The sequence below is a fragment of the Austrofundulus limnaeus genome, unplaced genomic scaffold (assembly GCF_001266775.1).
Source record: "Austrofundulus limnaeus strain Quisiro unplaced genomic scaffold, Austrofundulus_limnaeus-1.0 Scaffold1, whole genome shotgun sequence".
In the NCBI taxonomy this organism is placed as follows: domain Eukaryota; kingdom Metazoa; phylum Chordata; class Actinopteri; order Cyprinodontiformes; family Rivulidae; genus Austrofundulus; species Austrofundulus limnaeus.
This window is the reverse complement of record NW_013952403.1, coordinates 10,045,158-10,064,868: the sequence shown is the minus strand read 5'-3', so window position 1 is coordinate 10,064,868 and position 19,711 is coordinate 10,045,158. Positions and strand designations below refer to the sequence as shown.

The 19,711-nt window shown below is 38.8% G+C and overlaps 1 long non-coding RNA gene across 1 annotated transcript in view; it reads left to right on the top strand.

Moving 5' to 3' along the window:
* LOC106518049 (uncharacterized) overlaps window positions 1-2,354 on the top strand; it is a 3,345-nt gene extending 991 nt beyond the window's left edge. Inside the window, exons 2-3 of the long non-coding RNA XR_001310272.1 lie at window positions 1,454-1,545; window positions 2,339-2,354. This is a non-coding gene — a long non-coding RNA (uncharacterized LOC106518049). The remainder of the gene's footprint in view (window positions 1-1,453; window positions 1,546-2,338) is intronic.
* The last annotated feature ends 17,357 nt before the right edge of the window (window positions 2,355-19,711 follow it).

The window sequence follows — 19,711 nt, the reverse complement described above, 5'->3', positions numbered from 1 at the left end:
TTATTATTATTATTTATGAAATGAATAAAGTTAACCAAGCTAAACAATTAAATAATTTTAATCTCCAGGTTCGACACTTTTGGAAGCCCATTTCTGCCACAAAAAAAAAGCCAAACACTGTCAATTTCACAAGTCTTTGAAAGATATATACTTATGTAATACATTAACATTTTAAGGCTAAGTGCATGAAAATGTGACTCAAATCATTTATTTATTTATTTATTTATTTATTTATTTATTTATTTATTTATTTATTTATTTTCTCTGTGCAACCTATATGGATTTTTACACGATAGTCTGAAAGTGACGAATCTTTTTTTTTCCAGATTCGATCCAGGCCTTTTCAGTATGCTGTGGTACTGAGTCTCACGCAAATCTGCCGTTTTTCAAAGCGATTGCAGTTTGAACCTTCATGTCGCATTTAACCAACTTTTACATCTGAGTAGAGGATGAGTGGATCAATCCAACAAAAATGACACTAACCTTGATTTGTGCTGTTTAAATCTTGTAACTCCACACGTCTTCAGCAACAGAACAGAAGTCCAGTTGCTTCGTCTTTGTTCTTTCAATTTTCCACAACTAAAAAACTGAGACTGAAAATCTACAAAAAAAAAAGTTTGATAGTAATGCCCAACGTCGGTCGTGTACTGTATTGATACTGTAGAGAGTTCACACTGGAGTCAGATGCATTTATAATATAGTATAATGGGAAAGTTCTGGTCAAAAAAATTAGATTGTTAAAAAAATTTAAACTGAGCATWAAGACCTGCAGTGTGAACATGGCCAAAGTCATAATTATGAAGTATTTTCAGATAATTATAGCTACAAATTATAAGACTTTATTTTCATAATTATAACTTTGTATCTTAATTGTGACTTTAAAAGTCACAATGTTTATGTTGAAATCCAGAATGAAATAGTGTTTAACTTTTTGTTGCACGAATGGACTACCATAAAAAATGCTTAAATCAATGGCTGGACCTTTTAGGTTGCTAATATAAACTTTACAAGACATTATTTCACATGGACATTTTATACACAAACAGAAAGTGAAGAACTCCTGATAAGCCCTCCCACTGCAGCACACGTCACTCGCAAAAGCATCTGAACAGCACCTATAAAATAAATATTACAAAAACAATAGATAACTGTCACAAAGACCATTTACAGTTCTATCACTACGATTTTTAGCTATACTTAAAGAACTGTTAAGTTATATGCTACACACTGATCAGGGCTAAAGTTTGTCATGTTTTCTTTAACCAAATCTAACTTTCTTCTAACTTATCAGAAAAGATTGACCCCACTCGGAATGGTGACAGATATCAGGTGTTTTTGAAGACACAAAAMGAGTTTTTTTAAAAAGCTATGCTTTAAAGTTTATTGGTCATAAAATTAAAATGGTATTTTATAGCAAATTTCTTTCACTCATGTACTTTGCTTGAAACTCCAGCAGGGGGCGATGTGTGACCTTTCTACCAGCAATGATTCAAAGCTTTGTCACCACAGACCCCCTCACCTGCCCGAGTTTGCTGCTGCTGCTGCGTAAGTTTTGATATTTGCATCAAATATAGATGATAGCTGTCTGTGAACATAAAAATGTTCAGATATTTAAAAATGGAGGTTTTTTAGGAAGGTTATGAACAATTAGTATCTTACCTGTTACAGATAGCTCTTTGAACGATTCCAGTTTAAAGAAAAAGAGTTTAGTCCAGTCCAGACTGACAAGATGATGACAAGTCTGGATACACTGTTGGCATCTTTAAACAACTCCAGTCTCAAAAAATAATCGCTGTTTATGTAAATGTAATTTAAAAGATTTTTTACACTGCTGTCAATTTTTCACTTCATATTGACAGAAAAATGCAAGCAATCACATATTTCATAAAATAGTGTTTGCATGAACTTTTGTGAAACTTTTGAAGTTCTTTTATCACAGCTTTTGCTTTTAGCCTTGAAACAGCTCAGACCAGCTGTCACCTTGTTGTTCTGGTCAAAATTAAACTCTGTTTCTCCAAACTAAGGTTATTAAAGAACAACTAATAAGACGTTCATATCTTTGGCACAGAACTGCACCTCACAAGATCCAAAATGTCCCTTTTTGTTATATCTAAATAATTCAAGCAGTTTGACTGGTTTGATTTGTGTTTTTGTGGCTCTGGACATTTGCCGGATCAGAAAAAGGAGAAATCTGCCAAAAGTCACTTAGATTGGTCTGAAGCCCTTTGAAACTCATCTCTAATGTGTCCTCGAGTCTCTTAAAAGAAAACTTTGGGTCCTCTTTTTGCTTTCACAATTTKTGGCCTGCCGTCATCCTGTAACGTTTTTCGTCACACAGTGCGTATAAAGACAAGTGTAGCTGTTTCATCATTGCTGAACGCTGTGAAACTCCTTATAGCCTTCGTGGCTTTGTGTTCTCCATCGGACCACCTGCCTTCCCAGGGTTACGTAATGCAGCAGAGCAGACCCCTCTTGTTCATCGCCTTCTGGGACGAGGGTGTGAGGTGAGCTGCACCCAAAACTAACCTCTCCTCCATCACGCATGTGTTCCTCTCTCTCTCTCTCTCTCTCTCTCTCTCTCTCTCTCTCTCCCTTCATATCTTCTCCCACTTCAACACATCCAGGCTCCAGCGCCCCGCCTTCTCCTCCCCCTTCAGGCTGTGGTGTCGGCAGCCGGGCGATGACAGCTTCTCTCTCACTCAACCGCTCACTGGAGGCAGGGAGCGGCAATCCATCCGTCAGCACTCCTGCAATCCCCCCTCCGCTAAAAACTTATTGTGACTAGCAAAATAGTAACGGCCTTTTAATCAAAACATTTACCCCGGCGTGGAAGTAGAACACAAACAGCTCGTATCAGCAGGTCGAGGCAGACTCCCCCGGCCTCGGAGGTTGTGTGCGAGCAGAGGCGCATTCCTTGCCGCCCTGGTGGTAGTCTACATAAACAGACAGTAGAGGCTGGAGAAGAGCCTATTTTTTAAAAATGTATTTCCTTTTTTTTTTCGTGATGGGAGAATCATGCATGGCGGCAGAAAAGTGCCAAAGGATTGAGGTTTTAGAAATGAACTGCCATGCTGGATCGCTACCTGGCAAGGGTGGCGGCCACCAGAGTTGGTTTCTGAGCTGCTGCCTTGAAGGAGAAGTGACACTTATAAAGGGGGCATTTCATTTGACCCTTGAGACTCCTGTGCTCCGAGTCACAGCTAATTCACAGAATGCTGATAATGTTAAGCACTGGAGATGGGGAATCGTTTTAAGAGTGTGTGCAATGTGTGTTTCTATTTGTGTCTGAGGAACAAGGGGGGAAGAACAGTGTTGTTTTTTTGCAGAAAGGCAGGCAGTGTTGTGCARGTGTTTCTCTGTAGATTTAGTAAAATATCTCATGAATTACTGGACAGTTTTTAGTAAAATTCAGGCAAAGTATTCTTTAGATGCAGCGGTACAACTGTTTAGCTTTCGGAGTCAACCTAGTTCAAAATGGAGACTCTAGCTGACTGGATTTACAAAACACCAGAATTGTTAAATATCTGTGAAATTTAGATGTTTCTAGCCAAAACTTGGAGTATTAGCAGCCAAGACTCATATCCAACACATGCTCTGAGCACTAATAAATCTTCTAAAGTGTTAGCCTGAAACTTGGACATTAACTATTGACGTCAACACTCTATGTCTGTTAGCAAAATATCTCATGAATCACTGAACAGATTGTAATAAAGCTCTCAAAATATCATCACTAGATTTACATATACAACTGATAAACTTTTGGATCCAACCCGATGTAAGATAGCTACTGCAACCAACTATTTTTACCAAACACAAAAATCTGTGCAAGTATGACAGTTTTTAGGATGTTGAACTAAAATTTGGTTCGGTAGTAGCTGAGAGTCCCTGTGGATAAATATTTTGTGTTTGCATAAATTGCCCAACATTCTTGCTTACAACTTTGCTTGTAACTGTTGGCATCCACCCTGTCTGTCTGTTAGCAAAATATCTCATGAACCACTTGATACATTTTAATAAAACTTTCACAAAATATTCTCTGGATGTTCATCTACAACTGATTAACATTTGGAGTCATATGCATATACCAATGCAACTTGGCTGCCACAGCTAGTTGAACTTAGCAAACACAAAAATGACTGTAAGTCAATCAGTTTTAGAGATAATGAGCTAAAATTTGTTTTGGTAGTAGTCGAGAGTCACCGCCATAAGGTGATTTGAGAGCTAACAGATTGTGCAAGACTTGACACTTTCACATGAGATTCAGTATGTTTTTTTTGTTTTGTTTTTATCAAGATTTGACCAAAAGTTATAACTTTAACATTTCTTAACAAAAGATAAGGTAGTGAGCAGTTCACATTCTTTAAAGAAATGATAGGTTATTGTTTTGCGTGTTTATAAACTTCCTGTCTGTCTGTTCTCCTGCAACACCACGAGATGACACATTATTGAATTTGATAGGATTTCCATTTCATTCCCTGCATGCTTCAGTGTCTGGACGGGGAGAGTTCATCATGTGTGCATCCGTTTGAAGTTTGAAGTTAATGCGGAGCACATATTGGAAAGTCTGCACTCGTCGTAACATATTGTCATTGGTGCACATCCAGGTGATCAAAGAGCTGCTGTTCTGAGTTGCCCACATTTAGACAAAAAGTATGTGTGCAAGATTCAGACATAAACACGGGAGTAATTAGAGAAGCCGACCAGTGCAACAAAACACAGCCATGACTTCACCGATTATGGTCACGCAAGTCATCAGCAATTTAACTTTACACAACACAGAGAGCGGCGTAATCCACTCTAAATTTAACCTGTTAACACCAATGAATTGCACCYAGAAATGTCTTGTGTTGATGTATTYCACACACATGAATGTGTTAGGGTGGAATCAGGGAGAATAATGCACTCCCCGTTTCTGGATTTTTGACGTCATACGGCCACATGCTCTAACTCCGAGATGGACTGCAGAGCCTCGAGGTCTGGGTTCTCACCCCTGCTCCGATGGACACGGCTGGGCTTCTGGAAAGCTGTTGAGCTGCCGTGACATCAYCGAGCGGCACTCGGCAGAGCAGGAGAAGCCCTCAAATTTTTAATTTTTCTCTGCTGAGCCTCTCTGCTTCGTATTCACACTCAACGGCAGAACAAACGATGACAGGGCAGGGAGGAAGCACAGACACCTCACCCCAGCATGTGTGAAAATAAATTTGCTCAAGGGTGGAGACCTGTTTGTGTCTTCAACAATCATGGAAAGCTTCAATGGCCACACCACATAGGACGACGACGTGCGTTTCAATAAAGGAATTTCATTACATTCGTTGAGCACTTTTCCGTGTCCTTGAAGACCTCGAGCACCTCCGCAGAGCTCCCTTCACAGCTTTTGATGCGGACAGGATTTAAAGAGAAAATTGCATTTCATCGCTGTRATTGTTCGTTGTCTCTGCACTTGTCGCTGAACAGCTGAGCTGCGCTCTAAGTGATAAAGTGACACATGGTGCTTAACTGCAGGATAATATTTAGAGCGGCGCATCAAAGGGGAAGCGTCAGCAGCTTTGTCGCACATCAAGAGCTCATTTGAAATCTCCAACGCCGCCGGCGTCTGTCTAAACTTAACCACTTTATCACCGCTGGAAACAACTTGTGGAAAAACTTATGTCTGGAGGTGAGCCCTATTCTCCTCAAACAGACCGGAGAACAAAAGGCAGTTCTCTAATTTAGACAGACTTTCAACACCTTTGATTGCCTTTCCATGAGTGCAATTAACAGTAGCGATATTAGTCAGGGAAGTGGTTAAGGGCCACCAGTGAGATACAAATAGAGAGAAAACAGTGCTGTTCTTGACACACAGGGAAGCTAGGAGATCTATCATCTCTCAGGTTTAGAAGCTGTTTGTTTTTGTGTTGCCTTATGGTTGTCCTCAAGGACACTGACTGGATCTTTGTCAGAGAATTATTTCCGCTAAACACAAACACAACAGTCTTATTATCTAAGATATGATGCTGTGTACAATTTAAACTACATTTTAAGATATTTTAAAGGTATTTTTACTCTTTACATCCAAAACAACAGACATTATAATATTTTTAATGTGCTTTTGAGCAAGTTGTTCAGACTTTTTAGACAACTTTCTGTAAGTAGAGGACAAAAGAGGTCAAGGCAGGCCTAAAAAATGACCTGAGAGTTGCATCATCCTTCGCGGTGGATCCCAAAGTTGAGGTCGAGACCCAACTACATGTCCTGAAACATCAAGGTGGGGTTTAATTACATTTAAAAAATGACTACTAACAACATTTTTTCCTTAGTTGTTACAAAAGTGGGAGGTTAGTGTACTTAAAAATAGTTAAAAGTAGCATAAGGAAAGTTGTTACCATGTTCTTTTTTATTCAACCTGATACCAACGTTTATCACCCAAAAATATTTGGGGGCGTGTATCTTCGCTACTGTTGTTTTGTGGGACAAAAGCTAAATTTGTTTGTGTTAAGATACAGTTTTATTTGTCCATTTGTGTTATTTTTAATATTTTCTGTTGATTCGGTTAAAGAGATTGGGCCAAATTGTGTCTGGCAGCTGGTAACAARGTTTTTGTTTGTTTGTTAAGTTGTTTGTTATATGTCATCATAAAATTTGTTCATCCTTGAGGAGTCTTTATGTCTGGGCGATCCATTGGTCAGAGTAGCTAATCAAACTAACAAGACATTCATATTCAGATTGTTCATGTACTGGACCAAAAATGAGTGGAAAAAGCAGCCAAAATTCACAACAAAAAACTATAGACAGATTGTCAGAGTAATTAAAAAACTGTTGATTAAGATCATTTTTAACAGATTACAAGAAAGTCTGGCTTGTTGGAAGTGAAACTGTAATAAATGGCGAGGTGATGTAAGAGTTTTGAACAGTACTGCAAAAATGAACTTCAACTACTAGCAAAGAGGACAAATGCAGAAACACAACTTTCACACATGCTTCCTCATTCGGTTACCTGCGGGAGGTGGAGAACCTGGAGAAAACCCAAGAAGACACATGACTCCAGAAGGCCTGAACAGTCTAGAACAGGAGAGGTCCTTGCTTTGAGATCGTACCAGTTTCTCACTTGATGTGTTTGTTGGGGACTACCAGTAGTCGATGAACTGCATTTGCAAGGGAGTCTCAAAAACAGACGTGTCCAAAGTGGTAGTTTCTGACAGTGGCAGCCCAATGGGATACCCTAACCACCATACCATTCTCCCACACATTTACAAATTACTGATAGAGATCCCTTAGCAAAAAGTAGTATGTACAAGTATCCATTAAGTTTACTAATGTTAAACTAAAAAATAAAAGAGAACACTTCCAGTTTACATTTTATGTACTTATCTGAGATATACTTAGCCAACTTTATCTTACACTATACTTGGCTTGTACTAAAAGTATACTAAAAGTTTAAATATACTTATTCTCTACTAATCTTTAAACCTTTGGCCAAGATAAACGTTAGTCTTACACTTTTCACACGGACTGGTTCATTTGTAGTATATTTCAAGATCAAACTAAAAGAATACTTAGAAGATTACTTTCAGTATACTTCTGAGTATACTTTCATAAACGTATTATGGGTCAATTTAGTCCTAGAAGTATACTTGTTAGTAAATTGCTAGTATGCTTATATCATTTTACATGGTAAATAAAAGTACACTTAGGGAAATACACTTTTATTACTTTAGTATACCTAATGACATGCACCTAAAGTATACTTATTTTTGGTAAGTTTATAAACATAAAAAGTCATTATAACAGTATACTTTTTATAAAGAAAAAAGTCTCAATTTAGTACGAACAAGTATTAGTATACTTTCTAGTACACTACAAGTACATGGTGTCTAGTACTTGTTGTACTTAAACTTATACTCAAGTATACTTATTAAAATGAACTTCAAGTGTACTACTTTCTGCTAAGGGATGGCTCATTAAATGTTAATACCAGGGACAAAAACTTTATCACACATAAAGCAAACTGGATTAAAAAACAACAACAACAACAACAACAACGTTTGTATATGTTGCATTTGTTTGTATCGAACTCCAAGCATACTACTACATGACACCAATAACCCGAAAACAGGTTATCCAGTTTTTCTTTTTCTTCCATACTGCCTCAAAAAACGATTACTCGCTGATGGTCCAGCAGGGAATACACTGAGGTAGATGAGAGGGGAAAGCCTCATTAGGTTCTGATGATCCAGTCCTGTTGACACAAACATACGTCAGGTTCACTTGGGACCAAGTCAGCCGTCTTCCACCGCCACCAGTGTCCGTCACTCATCCTGTTGAATAAACACTGCACTGCCTACACACACACACACACACACGACCACCTTTATCAGCCAGCCGCTCTCAGGATTAATGATATGGAACTATTGGAATATAAATAAACTTCTATAACTTCTTACCCGCAATATGAAAGGCAATATTGTGGAATCACGGTCATAATATTCAACCACGCTTATTTTTCACCTCTCACTCGTCATGTTGCGGAGCCCGTATTTATCTGAGGTTCAAGCTGCAAAAAGACAAGATGTTATGGCTCTGTTGCCAGCAGTCTCGACGTTGTTCCAGAAGTGTACGACATACACAGTCAAAGCCAGGTTGTGTAAAGAACTGAGCTCTGACGGAACAGTAATGTGCCATAAAGAAAAATCTGAGTGACAACAGCTCATCTGTCTCTGACCGCAGTGAACGGTTATTCACATGGAACATATTTCAGTCACATAAAAATGAACGTTGTCTAAGTTTATGTCCTGATTTACAAGGTTTGACTGAGATGGCCATAACTCATGTCCTTGTTATCATAAGATCATATTAATTTACCACTCTGGCATAAAAGGTGGCAGGTGATATGCATTCCTTCAAGGTTTGTCTTCCTTTAAAAATGCAATTTTGGCTTTAGTCCTGAAAAGATAGGGTCTGGAGTTATTACTGCGTATGAGATTCCAAAGGAGGTACTGGAAGGAAACATTTTTCCTGTTTCAGTTTAACACAGTGAAGCAGAAAGTCAGGGGCAGAAGCGTGGAAAAAATAGAACAGAAAAATGACTGTGGGAGGGAGAAAAACGATGGCTGAGAAGTAATGAGAGTTGAGTGAGCAGACAGAGTGGTAAACAAAGCAAAGGTAAAGAAGATTAAGACGCCCGAGCGCGGGATTGCAATTACTCTGTTCCTTTCCAAAGAAAAAAAAAGTTCCAGGTACAAGAAGTAAATCAAAAACATATGAAGTTGGAAGGGGATTTATTGATGTGGCAATTTGGTGAGTGCTCCCAGCACAGTGAGAGAACGCAGCCAGAGGTGGCACCAGTTACCGAGCTGTAAARGACATGAAGTAATCCCAACCTTTGCGTTTAAAGCCTTGCGATGTAGGCATTACTGTGCTTCATACTCCGGGTCACCAAAACAAACTCGGTGACTCTGCTTCACTCAGTTTCGTGAGGAATGTAACAGATGCAGTCTGGAGCCGCAGGGGTTGGTGGTGAAGCTGGGGAGTAAAGTCACAGAATATTTTGTTGACCTTGTGTGCACCCTGAAGAAACCTGGACCAATTTGTTGCATCTGATACACGTCGTTGAAGTGCAGACAGACAGACAGACAGACAGACAGACAGACAGACAGACAGACAGACAGACAGACACTCAGACAGACAGATGAGTGTAGGCCCAGGGCACATGTGCCATTTCAAATCACTGTTTATGCCAGCAGCAACACTTCATTAGCTGGCATTGCTTGTAAAAATAGAAGTGATACATAAAACACGTGTCGTACAAGTCGATACTTACAAACCATCTGACGCCTGAGGATTCATGCTCATCAGTATTTTTAAACTGTACAAAAACACATTATATCACTTTAACATGTAACTAATTGCTATGTTTGAATGATCACCCACTGCCATGAAAGGCTGACGGTCATGTTGTTGTGTGTTTGTTAGACAGATTATAATGAAACATTCATAATGTAATCAATMAATYTACAGGGGTTGGACAATGAAASTGAAACACCTGGTTTTAGACCATWACATCCCTTTCAGACATCTTCCTCTTGCGTCCACAGTTAATCCTGTTGGATGTGGTTCGTCCTTCTTGGTGGTARGRTGACATTACTCTGGATACTGWGGCTCTTGATACGTCACAAAGACTTGCTGTTTTGGTCACAGATGCWCCAGCAAGACGTGCACCAACAATTTGTCRTCTTTTGAACTCTGGTWTGTCACCCATAATGTTGTGTGCATTGCAATATTTTGAGCAAAACTGTGCTCTTACCCTGCTAATTGAACCTTCACACTCTGCTCTTACTGGTGCAATGTGCAATTAATGAAGATTTGCCACCAGGCTGGTCCAGTTTAGCCATGAAACCTCCCACATTAAAATGACAGATGTTTCAGTTTCATTGTCTGACTCCTGTACATCTAACTTACAGCTAATCAACCTTAGAAAACTGAACAAATGGCAGAACACAGTCAATATTCAATATATATAATAAAAAATATATTCTCACCCATCCCACTTTTCCCTGGGCGAGGTGGGTGGCTCTTCATCTCAAAATTGTGTTCTGTACAGAGGCCTGGGAGCTTGAGGGTTATTTGCAGTATCTTAGCTGTTCTGTGCTTTTCTGGACTGAGATGCCAGATGTTTCTCCAGGTGTCTGTTGGAGCCACTTCTCCAGCGTGGGGGGTCACTGCCCCGAGTGAGCCCTTGGTATTTCTCCAGCTTCTTGTGTTCCCTTTTCCTGATGTTRCCATCATTGGGGATGGCCACATCAATCAAAACAACTCTAGCCATCTTTATTTATTTATTTATTTTTTAATATTTTATCTTTGATGGTGGCTAGGCCTCTGCCTTGTTCTGTGCACTTAGTGTATAGGCTGTGGATACTGGATTTGGGGTGGGATCCACCYTGTATGGTGAGTAGCTTTCCTGTTTTAACATTAGTGGTCTGAATTTCCTCCTTTGGCCAGCTTATTATCCCAGCAGGGCATCTGATTATTGGCAAGGCAAAGCTGTTGATTGCCTGGACCTTGCTTTTGCCACTGAGCTGACTTTTCAGAACTTGCCTTACAAATACCTGCAACAACATTTGACTGTTGCTGCTTTCCTTGTAGCCTCTTTATGGTTGTTACTTGGCTGTGGTGTTCCAAGGTACAACAACTGCTATTCTCCATTCTGGGAGTGTAATTCCTTGTGGATTACCTTCCCACTGTTTGTTACCATCAGGCTACATTTTACCAGCCTGAATGACATTACTATGTCCCTGCTGTAGATCCTGGTGGTGTGGATCAYTGAGTCAATGTCTTGCTKACTCTTGGCATCCYTGTAGAGGAGGTGATAGTGGCCCTATTTCTGAGCTTGTGTCCATATGCAGTCTTGTTGCTTATTTGGCTGACGGGGTCTAGGCCCATGCAGAACAGCAGTGAAGATAGAACATCTCTTTGGTATGTTCTACATTTGATGGAGATTTGCACATTTGCTTGCAATTGGCATCAAGTGTGGTTTTCCACAGCCTCGTGGAGTTTGGAAAGTAGAGCTCACGTATGTTGATTTAAAAGCTAGTTTTTTGAAAGTATATGAAAAGTAAAATGTGAAYCTATATAAATTGTTGTTTGAGTTGATGTTTTATGTTGTTTTTTTATTTAGTTTTGTTTTGTAAATTATGTTTTGTTTGAATATATTCTGGGGATAAAGGGGGCAGACATAAGATTTATTCTTCTGCTACCTTTCATTTTGGTTCGATTTGTGTATTTTCCTTGTTTTTTATTGTATATAGTTATTTTTTAATGAAATGAATGAATTTTTTGAATTGAATTGAAATTGAATTTGATTTCCTTTATTCGGGAACTAAAGTTTGAACCTTTTTCTTACAATTTTTCTGAAATGGATGCATGTAGAAAGAAATCTGTTTACAGGCTCTTCATTTAATCAGGAAACCGATCAGAAGTCATTTTGTACAGCTGCTCTACCAATTCATTCACTTTGTTCACATGCTCGTTCATGAGTCAGTAATGGTTAGTCTTCACACTCTGAATGGAAATTTTACAAAACCTGTCTTTTATTTAGGGCTTCATGCAAGTGTGATTCAACTTTCAAGTTTTCATCTTTGCACTAACAGCACTCCGCAGACCCTGGCAGCTGACTTTTGGTCTCCCCTGCAGCGATGCTGTCCTCCTTCTGTCAGGAGCCACCAGCCAGGCTGACAGCTGCCTGCGAGGAGATTCTCACGAGTCAAAACTTGGTCAGGCCTCTCTGGGTCTCAGCTTTGGTCACAAATCCTCATTTGGTTCATTGACATCCAGTGTACCCCATGTTGCCAACAGATGCATCTGCATCCGAAAGGCTGCAGACGATACCCACAATAACATCAACGTCAGCTTTGGCACCTCGTTCCAGATACTATTATAAATTTGACAACATAAGTAATTACTGTCAAAAGAGTGCAAACATAAATTCCTCCTAATATGTGTGTGATTCATTGATGGGAAACAGCAACCGAACGGGTAGAAACATGTTTCTCTTGGATGGTCATGTAAGCTGAATATTATGAGTAAATGTAGTACATCTGGCTTGGATTGACTTGAGGCTACTAACAATGGCACTGCCGCTGTTATGACTTAGCTTCAGCTGAATTTTGTGCGTGTGTTGGATATGAGGCCCTTATTTCAAATACAAGCGCTCGTATGAACTACAGCCCTTGCATGGTTATAAAAAACACACTTCTATTTCCACGTTGCCGCTCCGCAGTCACACACGTGCATTGTATATGTTGTAGTGTTTCTGTCTTCATGGCAACGAATTCATCTTGCCCACATGTCGTCAGGTGGCTGACAATGGACACGTATTGTAGTGATGATGTCACCGTCTTCATACAAAAGGAGAGCTCCGGCGTTAAATAGACTGTGGAAGAGACTTCTCATTCGCAAAAGAGCTCTGTGTTGAGTTAGGGATTAGTGGGGGGAATTAAAGTGCCAGTGTCACCTCCAAATAGTTCCTCCATCTTTTAAAGTCATATAAAAAGTTAAATCTATGCGCTTGGGCAGCTAACAAGAACTTTGTTACGTTGGATTTTCCATTAACGTCCTGAAGCCAAGAAAAATATGGCATAACCAGCAGTGCTACATCAAAGTCAGGGATTGCAAAGAGCGGAGCAAGAAAGAGAAAACGACTCCAAGAGACGGAGGGTCAACTTTATGTTGGTCCTGAGTTGTTTCTAACCCTGTGGCAAGAGACGTTCTATGGAAAGGTTGAACAAAATTATCTTACCTGCTGTGGTTTGGTCTTTGAATGACCTCAGTTTGGGGGAAAAGAGGCTACTTTCACATTGCAGGTCTTAATACTCAATTCTATTTTTTGCCAAAATTCAAACATTTTTGCAAAATTCACATTTCTTTGCTTGGATGTTCACATTGTATTTTAAATGTGACCTCCACCAGACTCCAGTACGAACTCTCCACATCATTGATGCCCCCGCATCCGCAGGAAGTATGGATGGTACTTGTTAGCATGTCGATTCTGACGTTGTTGTGCAATCAGAGCAGATTAAGTAATTATCTGACATGCTTGTTTAGTTCGCTGCTTATATTATAACCTGCCTCCAGAGCAGCATGCATTTATGGAACAAAGCAACGTGCTGGAAGTATCAATCCAGTAACTTTAAAATGACCCGAGGAATGAATGGGCTTATGGCCGGGCATGGGGCATGTTGGAGCTGTGGAAGCAGAAAATCTAGGGAAGGACAAAGGGACGAGGGTGGGCAGAGGGAAAAGTTATGAAACTACAGAGCTAATATTGTTCAAGCAAAGAGGAAAAACAATCTTTCAGTCATTTAGAGAGTCAGGTCATTTTGATCGCCTCCAACTTCGCTAGAAATAAGACCAAACGTTCCGTGGGTGTGGCATGGTGGCTCAGTTGGTAGAACTGATGCCTCTCAGCAAGAAGGTTGCTGGTTCAAATCCCGGCCCGGGGACCTTTCTGGGTAGAGTTTGCATGCTCTCTCTGTGCAAGCATGGGTTCTCTCTGGGTACTCTGGCTTCCTCCCACACACTAAAAACATGACTGTTAGGTTAATTGGTAACTCTAAATTGTCCCTAGGCGTGAATGAGGGAGTAAATGGTTGTTTGTCTCTATGTGTGGCCCTGTGATGGACTTGCGACCTGTCTAGTGCATACCCCGACCCTCACACTGTGACTGCTGGATATGGGCACCAGTGACCCTCCAAGGAATAACCGTGTACAGAAAATGGATGGATGACTATCCATGGGTAAAAACCAACTCTTTCATTTTCCCCGGCCATTGAATGCTTCAGCTGGTGTGAATATTATATCTCATCTTTACTCACTGTTAGTGTTAGATTTGATCTGTCAGGTCTATTAAAGGCCCTTCTCTGCTAAACTGAGCTCTCAGACKTTCACCAAGCAACAGCTACTCATAAAGGCACAATGCGGGCCTTGTACACAGCATGCTAATTATTTATAAAAATCAGAGGTCTATAAAGTACTTGAAAAAAATAATGAAGTAAAAGTAAAATTAAATGAACAGAAAAAGACTTTGGTAAAAATAAATTTCACTGATGAGAAAACTACTCAAGTAAAAGTCAMAAAAATTGGGAAAGTAAAAGTAAAAGTACTTTTTACACAGTCTGTAAGAAATAAACTGTTGAATTTACTGAACCAAACTGGTTCCTATAAGCCAGGTTGAGGAAACTGAGCAATATATTTATATTATTTTCCCAATTTACTCAACTAGGCTTAGTGCAGCCAGTTGACATGACTTGGTTGAGTAAAATCAACACTTCATTTTTTAGAGTGTAGAAACATCTTTCATGATTGGTTTGAACATATTTAATTTGTAACGAGTAACTAGGTGTTAATTTTTAAAGTAAAGAAGTAAAAGTGTCATTTTTAGTTTTGTAAATGTAACAAAATAAAAGTAAAAGTAGCTATTTAAAAAAATTTAGGTAAAATTACAAATCCTCAAAAAACTACGTAACTACTGTAACAAAGTAATTGTACTTAGTTACTATAGACCTCCGATAAAAATAAATGAGTAACGAGTGAAAAAGAGAGACGAGAACCAGCGAGCAAACTTAAAGAGCGCAGGAGTGTGAAAGCTGGTGGAAGCATCTATCACTGCACACAGCTTCACTGTGTGYTGTGAGGCTGTGAGGAGAGAAAGGCAACATGAAACACTTTAATGCTTCCTCTGCTTTTCTCTAAATGCTGCTTGGAATTTACAACATTTTTTCTTCTCATGTGGCGAGATGCCACAACTGTTGTCATCAGTAARTGAGGCTTTGCTTCATGTTAAAATAGGATGCAAAAGTAACATAAAGGCATAAAATACAGATAAATATTTTTTGAAACCCAAACCATCGATGGAACAATTGTTTTCATGGTTGACTTCTTATCTTGTTTAATCTTTATTAAGCTTGGTGCATTTGTTGACACAGACACTGCAACTCCCTCGTTCACTCAACCATTCAAAGCATCCAGATATGAAACAAGTGCAATTTCTGAAGAGTTATGAACAATTAATATCTTAGCTGTTTGTAGAAAGCTCTTTGAATGACTTCTGAAGAAACAACAGCATGCAAACCAAGAATAAAATGAATTTTATCCATTCTAAAACAACTATATTCTCAAAACTGTTACAATGGTTCAACACTATCTTTCAGGTCTTAGGATGGTCTACTCTAAGACCCAAAATGCACGAGGGTCTTGAAAATAAAATTTGTTTATTAAATTGAATAAAACAAAAAGGCTAACATGGCAGCAATWATACAACTAAAACTGGAGACAAACATTACAGGAAGCACAACAATCCAACAATTCAGAACTGATGAGAAGGTAGAGAGAAACTGAATACATGGAACAGAGGCTGATGAGTTGATTGGGGGGTGGCAACAGGTGTGAGTGGCTGACTGAAACAACGAGAAGCTAGCTGAGGGTGAAATGAGGAATGATAAGGAGAAAACTATACTAAAACACAAGAATCCCAAAATAATAAACAATATAATCAAAATGGAAACTAAGTCAAAGCTTAAAAAACAAGGAGCCATAAAACAATTGATACACAGTATATTGTTCATAAATGATTACAGAACCCGACTTCAGCAGATCCAGACTATCCTTTTAACAGGTATCATGGGTAAAAACAAACYCTTTCGTTTTCCTATGTGAGACATACATTTTAACTGGGTGAAGGAATTGGGAGGAATCATGTTACTTATTTAAAAAAAAGTCGTTTTTCTTTACTTCTATCGCATATAAGACAATGGGGAAATGTATGGACCACCAACTCTTCATATCTGATTGAATGTCAGCCAATTTATTTGAACTTGTTTGTTTTTATTAAACTAAAAGTTGCACATTTATTAGATTTTTACATTCAACTTTCAAATTCTAAACAGGAAGCAATAAAAATTTGAAGAATTTGAATCCAACAAATGAAAAAATCTTTTTTTTAATTCCAAACAGAAAAAAACAAAAAATAGAACATTCATATTCCAGGAACACAGCTATTTTAACATTTTATAAGTCAGAAAATACCTGAGTCCTCGATACGCTCCAAGACAGACTGTTACTATTATATATTTCTGTGGATTATCTGTCGTTCAGGACATGGAAAATTAAAAGTAAAAAAGTCAAAACAACTGGACTTCTGTTCTGTAGCTGAAGAGGTGCAAAAAAATCTGATTTGGGTTARATTTGCCTGCAGTGTGGACATGGGTGTAATTTTGTCCAATGCTCATCAGGCTAGTCCGAGCAGGGCTAAGAGCAGAGGATTGCCATCTCCAAACTTTCATTATCACAGTCATTATCACAACTTTCAATTTATATTTTTATTTGTATCAAAATTTATGGTAATTGTATGTGCAAATAACAGCAGCAGGACCTTTTTATCCTAGGGCACTTCCAACAGGAAAATCATATTTATTTCTGCTGGATTAACAGTGTAATGTGAAACTGATGCTGGTTTAGGGGATAAAATATATTTTACATCAACTGCTATGAAATTCTGGTGTTAGCTTCACTTGGAATAGTTATTACCCTGTTAATCCAGTCAGATTTAAATTATTTTTCCTAACTGAGATTGTTCAAAGACCCATAAAACAATTGTGATATCAATTGTTCCTAAATGTTTACAGAACCCCACTTCAGCAAATCCAGACTATCCTTTTAACAGATATCTGGTCATGCACCAGTGGTGAAGACATGATGTGGGACAACAGCACCCATACAGCCCTCACATTTTTACTTCTCCCTTCTGCTCTCAGTGTTTTATTTTTGCAAACTTTCCTCTTTTTATGTTTTCTTCTGAGTTATTGTGTACTACTGCTTGCGCAAGTTGCAGAGAGACAATCGTTCTGTTATGGTTTCAAGAACATTTGGACTCAGAAGTGTAGATTTAACACAACGAACTGGAATAAATAAAGTTTTTTATTTTAAAAAGTTAAAAGGCTGACATGGCATCAGAACAAATAACCTACAAAAACTGAGTGAAATACTCTCTAGGAGGCACTGAGGAGACCAGAGACCAGGTGCAGGTGACAGGTGCCGTGGCCAGAGCTGAGAAGCTACAACTAAGTGAAAACACAACCCTAACACTAATACAGAACTAACTAACTAACTAACTAACTAACTAACTAACTAACTAACTAACTAACTAACTAACTAACTAACTAACTAACTAACTAACTAACTAACTAACTAACTAACTAACTAACTAACTAACTAACTAAATAAATAAATAAATAAATAAATAAATAAATAAATAAATAAATAAATAAATAAATAAACACTGTCACACATGCTTCTCATTTCAAGTTTCAGCTTGGAAAAAAACGTGAATATTTCTCAGTCATCTGCAAGGATATAAACATGTAAACTTTGTCTATAGTTATTAGACAGAAAGGCACTCAGCATTAGTGCTCTTGCCTGTCAGATTATATTTACAGTGGATTATGTGACTGTGCATGTTCTGCACAAAGTCCTTAATCAGATCCTAGTGGGGGAGTTTAACGTTTGGCCACAATGGCTGAGAATTTACTGTAACTCCTGATCTCCCAGTTTATAGGAAGAACATTCAAAAAAGAGAGGAGCCACAAAGAAACAGAGTTCTTAAATTTTTTCCATTTGGTCACAATCAGAGAGGTCCGTTGAAGGCTAAACTCATTAGAAGTTGTTTTGAACTCTTTTAGCGTGCTGAGCATCAACAACTCCTTTTTTTAATCTTCAGAAATCTTGTTTGTGTCACGATACACTTTTATTACTTTGTGAGGATCAAACTGTGATTTATCCCTCTTGAAATTGAGCGGGGGAAAGACGGAGCTCTCTTTCATTTCAAACCATAACACTGATTTACCTCCAAAAGCTTGTCTGACTGTTTTTACCAATTCCAGAAACATAACATTGCATCACATCAGGAGCAATTTTTTGTCTCTTTTCTGTAATTTGCTTTCTTTATCGCAAGTACAACAATTATATTTTCTTGTAAAACTCACAGAAAAACACATTATGGTTCAGAAAATAAGGACATTTTTATACGTTATGGTAATAATCACATCGTATGGTGTACTGTGTTTTCTTGAACTCTTGGCAAATAGGTCACCCTAACAAGCGTTTATGTCTCAATATGTCAGTGTTTGCTTTGAAATTGTCCAAGTGAACAAAAYTGAAACAAAAGTTGCTGTTGTGACTAAATGTTATAATTTATTTTGAKCTGCGTGACAATGAATGGCAGAAACCCACAGCTGTCAGGACAGCCTTGCTCAAAGGACAGATGATTAGTTGAGTCTGATGCTTGTATCATGACCCTTTAAAGCCAAAACTTCTGCTACGTCTAAAACAACTTTCCTCTAAAGCTTACATTACTCAAAAGAGAGGGGGGGACAACTGGTAGGTGGTGTGGTTCTGTTTGCWGAGGCTGCTGCACCTGCAGGATTTGTTACATCCACTGCAGCCTTGACAGATAGTGACCAAGTGGCTTATCATGTCCTTTTTGGAGCTGACAGTGGTTCCTGTTAAAAAAAAACTCTGCTTGCAGCACAGATCAGAGTAAACCTTGGTCATGCCGAGGACAGCTGGGTTCATAGCACCAGTCAGATAATCCCCATCCCTGACGTCTGTATTCAGCCCCTAATAGAAAACAGACACCATTAATAGCAGATTCCTGTCTGTGATTAATGTTATTGGTTCAGTTTTCCAGGTCTGTGTTTTCTCCTTCTCTCCCCTCTGAAATATTTCATCAGCATTGCCACGGCCAATTGGTCTGATTGCTCTGCCATCAAAGCCGGCACGGAGATAAACCTAATGGGTGTTTAACATGCACAAGGCCTTCGGAAACAAGCTTGATGTCTCTCGTCAGAAAATTTCTCACATAATCAAACAAGACTCGATGGAGATGTCGGCTATTTCAGCTACGCGTTTACATCTGCAGGCAGAAATGATCACACAGGCTATAATCTTCCCTAAATAGCTGCCAGAGGCAGCTGAGGGGGCAGCTGAAGCAGAAAACAAAAGTGGTGCAGAGGTAGGACGAACAGGTGCGCTCAGAAGTCGTCCTTTGTGATGCAAATTCAGATGTTTCCTGCACGAATGGGAATCGATCTCGCTAGAGAGATTCAAGGGATGCCCGATTAGTTGTAACATTAGACTTTATATGATAAACATATACTTTAACTGTAAAATAAAGACTGTAAAAATA